This window comes from Bos javanicus, chromosome X, assembly GCF_032452875.1.
Source record: "Bos javanicus breed banteng chromosome X, ARS-OSU_banteng_1.0, whole genome shotgun sequence".
Classification (NCBI taxonomy): Eukaryota; Metazoa; Chordata; class Mammalia; order Artiodactyla; family Bovidae; genus Bos; species Bos javanicus.
Genome location: NC_083897.1, coordinates 114,924,558 through 114,930,578, shown reverse-complemented (window position 1 = coordinate 114,930,578; position 6,021 = coordinate 114,924,558). Strand labels below are relative to the sequence as shown.

Sequence of the window (6,021 nt, the reverse complement as noted above, 5' to 3'; positions counted from 1 at the left end):
CTTGTTTGGTCAGGCCACACAAGATTGCTGTTCTCTTGCTCTCTGTACATCCCCTGGCTGACCACTGTGCCTGCTTCACCTCTACCCTACACACACGACTGACCTTCTTCTGTATTGATACTTGCCCCAGGCCCCAGCTAATGATTGTTCTTACCCTATCTTATCATCTTTGGTGTGCCCCTTTATTTGTTTCCCTGGTAACTAATAATGAACCCACCTGATGTCAATTCCCCTATAACTGGTATTCCTCCTCCCTCTCACAAACCATTGGCCAGAACTTAGTTCCATGACCACATCTAAGTACAATGGAGACTAGGAAATGAAGTTTTTATTTTAGGTGGCCATCTACTCAGCTCAAACTTCTGTTATGATAATAGAAATGGCAAACAGGTATGGGGTGGGGGGAACTACTGGCCTCTCCCATTCTGCTATTCTGGCCATGCGAACATTTATGAGTGCTCTTCTTCCTATATGTATTAATGGAACATACACATTGCCAAGGGAAACTCTCAAGTACAATCCCATTTTACTGAAGGGGAGTAACATTTGCTACCCCCAAAATATGATTATCTTGAGCTAGTTAAGTTCAAGTAGGAAAAGATAGGCGACGCTCTGAAAACAGAGAAGTTACTCTTTTGTAAGAGATATTTACATTTATAAGGGAAATCTTCATTTGTAAGGGTTTTTCCCTCTCTGTACCAGGAAAAGGAAGGTGACTAAAACTTTAGTCTTCTAGTGGAGAAGGCAAAAACTTAGATCTGCCTCACAACCTTACCCATGATTACTGTGCTTTTCCTGGTCATCTCCCGTAACTGGCCTCCCTCTTCCCCCAACATCCTTCTTTTGTCTTTAACTGAAAATGCTGGTGGCATGGACCATTTCAGGGAATTACTCAGTTTTCCTGTGTCTCATCCATATCTACAGGAGGTATCCATATTATTAAACTTCTATTTTTCTCCTGCTAATCTGTCTTTTATTCAGGGAGGTGGATGTTCAGCCAAGCACCTGGAATGAGAGAGGGAAAGTGATTTTTCCTCCCCTAAACTACATACAGCTCAAAATCCAGGACCTCTGAGTGATATGTGACCCCCAATGTCAGGATCGGATGTGTTTCCTTGTGATCCTGAAATCTCTAAAAACTCCATAGAAAATAAGATAGTGATGTGCCCCATCCACACCATCATGGTGGAGTAGGAGCAAGGTGACACACACAGAAACACCAATGGAAAGGGAGAAGTGGAACCACTCAGCAGTCATCTGTTCATGGCAATTACTGAGTCCTGGTTTGGAAATGCAAAAGCTGTTCATCCTGGCATTGGATTAAATCACTTAATTAGCTCATCTGATAATCTTTAGCTTTCCTCTCTTAAAGGAACGCCATGTCTGTTTTACTCTATGGCCCTTGTCTTTGTCCTCTGGAAGTTTCATTCCTATTGGTTATTATGGCCACATCTGAAGTGGGTCTTTCTTGGGGATTGTTCAATTTTCACAGCCTGTTTCCTGCTGAGCAGTTTGGGGGTCTTAACACTGCTTGGAGGTAAAGCATGCGTGCTCAGTCACATCCAACTCTTTGCGACTCCCTGGACCATAGCCTGCCAGGCTCCTCTGTGCACGGGATTTTCCAGGCAAGAATACTGGAGTGGGTTGCCATTTCCTACTCCAGGGGATCTTCCTGATCCAGGGATTGAACCCACATCTCTTGTGTCTCCTGCATTGGCAGGTGGATTCTTTACCACTAGCATCACCTGGGAAGCTTGGAGGTAAAGGGGAGGAGAATTTACCATCCCAAAATATGTCTCTTTGGCATAAGGATTATTTTGAGCTGATTGTTTTCAAGAAACAGCAGATACAGAAACAATTCTGAAAACCAAGTAGAAGTTATTTACCCTTTTTGAAGAGATATTTACATTTATAAGGGAAAGCTCCATTTGTAGGGGTGTCTCCCGTTCCATGGGCTTCCCAGGTGGCAGAGGGGTAAAGAATCTGCCTGCCATGCAGAAGAGGAAAGAGTTGTGGATTCAGTCTCTGGGTCAGGATTATCCCCTGGAGGAAGACACGGCAACCCACTCCAATATTCTTGCATGGAAAATTCCATAGACAGAGAATGCTGGTGGGCTACTGCTTATGGGGTTGCAAAGAGTCAGACACGATGAAGCACGCACACACATACACATACACACACTCCCTCTCTGTACCAGGACAAGGAGAATGATTCTAAATATCTGGAAACTGTAATCAAGGGAGAAGGCAATGACCTACATCTATATGCCCACCATACCTTTATTCACTCTGCTTTGCCTGGTAAACTCCCCAATCTGACTGCCCCTGCTCTGTCCCCCGTGCACCTGCCCCAGCCCCATCTTCTTTTGTCTTTAGCTTAAGATGGTATTTAAGTGATGGTTCAGGTCATTTGGGGGGAGTTACTGAGTTTTCCTGGGTTTCTCAAATGTATACAGGGAAGTACACATGTTGCTAAACTTCCGGTTTTCTCCCATTAACCTGTCTTTTACTACAGGAGGGTCTCAGCCAAGAACCAGAAGGTTAGAGGGAAAATGACTTTTCCTCCCCTACAGTGACTCTTAATAATAAGCATGGTCATTTGCCAGGTTTCTAGTTTCTTTGGCTTTCAAATTCCTGTAACACCTAATAGGCTTCTGTTCTATTTGCTGCTTGTAAATTACACACAGAAGTAAGGAGCTGCTAGACAGCAGAAGTCTGTCTTGACCATGAACTTCTCTGGATGAAGGAGGCAGAAGGAAGTAACAGCCCAGGGATAATTGGGCTCGCAGTCCCCAGGAACTAGACCACGAGGTGCAAGTGCCCAAGGCCCGGTCCTATGACCTGTCATGGCCCTCTGGAGCTGCGCTTCCGATGGATCCAAAGCCATCCTGCCCCGGGCACCCTCCTACAGCTGTCCCAGTTCTGCAGCTTCTCAGCTGAAGATGTGTAGCAATGGGTGGACACCAAAGGGAAATAGTGGTCCCCCCTGCAGCCGGGGGACCCCAGCACTGGCTCTCATCTGGGCCAATCTGGGTCTGGATCTGTTGATACCCTTGGTAACCCCACAGGCTGCACTCTGGATGCTCACTTATAGCACACTGTGGCAGTACTGGCCATCCATCCTGCTCAAAGGCCCGTCCTGCTGGGGAAGATGCATTCACCTCAAATGCATCCACCTCACCTCAGCGCTCCCTGGGGATCATGGTGTCGTCAGTGGCATGCAGCCAAACTGCGAAGTGGCCGTGTTCATTAATGGGCCCTTGGCCCTGGCAGATGAAATACCCTTCTTCCTCTCCGTCAGTGTGGTGATCCTGATTCTAGGGAATGCTAATGCCTTCCTGTTTCCCAAGTATTTCCAGAAGGTGCTGCAGCTATGCCTTATGTCAAAGCCTCTCTCCTTGACTGGTAATGAGTAGACAGTGTCAGAGTGGTCCCAAGCACAGCTCCAGAGGGTAAAGGTTGATCCAACAATAATATATTCACTTTTTTTTAAATGTAAAAAGATAATCAAAACAGAAAAGTTAAAGAAGAAGTAACCACAGCCCAAGATCTCTTCTAGGTAAATTCTCTTAACCATTCCACTCTTCTCTGTGCTGACTCATCTTCCTCTCCTTCAACTTGATGGTTGCTTTCTTAAGCTCTTCTTAATAGGTTTGGGTGGGAAATTGATATCCTTAATACAGTTGTCCCTCAGTACCTTAGGGAGATTGGTTCCAGGATCCCCATGATATGCAAATCTATGGATGTTTACATCCCTTATATAAAATGGCATAGTATTTGCATGTAACCCTTCTTGTCTGGAGAATCCCAGGGACGGGGAGCCTGGTGGGCTGCCGTCTATGGGGCTGCACAGAGTAGGACACGACTGAAGTGACTTAGCAGAAGCAGCATACACATTCTCTCATATGCTTTAAATCATCTCTAGATTACTTATGATATCTAATATAATGCTAATGCTATGGAAAATAGTTACAAATACAATGTAAAATGCTACATAAATATTTGCCAGTGTCATAAATTCAAATTTTGCTTTTTGAGACTTTCTGAAATTTTTTTTTCCTTGAAAATTTTCTATCCTAGATTGTTTGAATCCATGGATACAGATCCTGCAGATACAGAGAGTTGAGGTATGGTCTTTACCTCTGCTCTGGCTCTCATTTACTGGTTGAGAGGGAAGGTCCTTGGGGAGCCACAGTATTATCTCTGGCCAAGTCTTCCTCTTCAGCAGCCCCTTTAAACAGCTTCACTGTGGAGTTGCAGAAAGCAGTTGACTTTTTCAATTGTGTGGGGCTCTGAAATCACAGGTCACATGCAAAGAATGACTCCTGACCAAGCTAGGTTTTCTTCCATTTTGGGTTGTTGTCTGGCTAGCTCTGACTGGGGTCCATCCCTCTATAGGATATTGCTAAAAGTAGGAAGAAGCCACAGACTACTCAGCTTGTAAATCTTTCTTATTTACCCCAATGCTATTGCTTCTGATGCCTGTGAGCTGCTTTCCAAGATCTTGCCAACCTTGGTAAATGCTGTGCCCAGCTAAGATTCTATTTCCTTAAAAGAAAGAGCAAATACATGCCAGGGAGGACTAGCACTTTCTGCCACAAATACCTATTGATTCAGACAGGTTCTTAATTCCACCCCATAAAGTGAGTCAGCAACTTGCAGAAGGCACAGGGGCCAGCCAAATAGAAAACTGGCAACCATAGATTGCCATATCATACAGTAGCAAAGGATTCACTTTCAAAAAGGAAATAGCTCCTCCCACAAAAAAAATTGCAGCTGAACTTTTGCTAGTTTTGGTATGATTGGTATAAATGCTCAAATTGTGTCTCATAACTAGCAATGAAACTGACTTTCTGGGCTCTGTCAAAAACTTGACTTTGAAAGTTGAGTAAAACAGCAACACAGTGACTTCAGTAACTGTAAACACGAGAAAAACATGCACCGTTATAAGTTTTTAATATGCTTGCCAGACTGCTGATGTTACTTCCCAAAATCGTCTCATTCTCTTTCAGATATATTTAATGTGAATTTGGAGCTTGGAACATATTCCAAGTACCTGATAATGTTTCCTCCTTTCTTATAAAATAAACCTTTAAAAAGGATGAAAAATTAATGATTGTCACAAAGAGATTTTTCTTTTTCTTCTCAGCACATTCATTTTTATAATGTGTTATTTTGTTGTTCGTTTTGTATGCTAAACGTTTTGTATGCTAAACGTTTTGTATGCTAAATCCCAGATTCCTTTATCTCTTCTAGTACTAAAGATAGCTTCATCAATTTGCACTGTCTAAATACAAATTAAATACCAATTTTATTTGAGAATGGAGACAATGACCATTCTAAAAGGAAGTTCTGGAACAAAGTCAACAGATTTTAAGAAATTTGTATTATTATAGTTATTTATACTGGTATGACATATAAGGGTCTACTTGGTCTATTTTGTTCACTGCTCTATACCTGGTACCTATAACGTTATTTGGTGGACACTGAATAAATTTTTATTTGGTTAATGAATTAATGTATTTTCCTTTTAATAATCCTAAAATATACTAGAATATATTTAACCAAAGTAGTTGCAAGAGAGTTGGATCTTTTCTAGTCTAACGAGGAGAAGGCATGGCGGGATTTTTTAATTCAGACTATTAAAATTCATGAAAGCAGTCACACTGGGTAAAAAGACTTAACCTCACTTTAATGTCTCTGAATATTCAACCAAGAGAGAGGACTAAGGATACAAACTGTGGAAACACAATTATGTGATACAGCGTCTCAGTTCTGTATCTCTGGTGGGAGATAATGGCTGAGAAGACACCAGCCCAAATGACTGGCAACATTAATATGACAATTAACATTTGCATGCTCTTCATATAGTCTCCTGGTCTCACAACAAATTAGAGAAGTGCTTTCTATTACTATTCTATCCGTATTTACACATGTGGAAAATGAGCTTCACACAGGAGAATAACTTGCCTGAAGTCCCATAATGGCTCATGATTGGTAGAGCCAAGATCCAAAGGTCTT

At 42.4% G+C, this 6,021-nt stretch overlaps 1 pseudogene; it reads left to right on the top strand.

Annotated features, from left to right (window-relative positions):
* Window positions 1–1,092: 1,092 nt before the first annotated feature.
* LOC133242661 (tRNA 2'-phosphotransferase 1-like) lies at window positions 1,093–3,456 on the top strand (annotated as a pseudogene).
* Window positions 3,457–6,021: the final 2,565 nt, after the last annotated feature.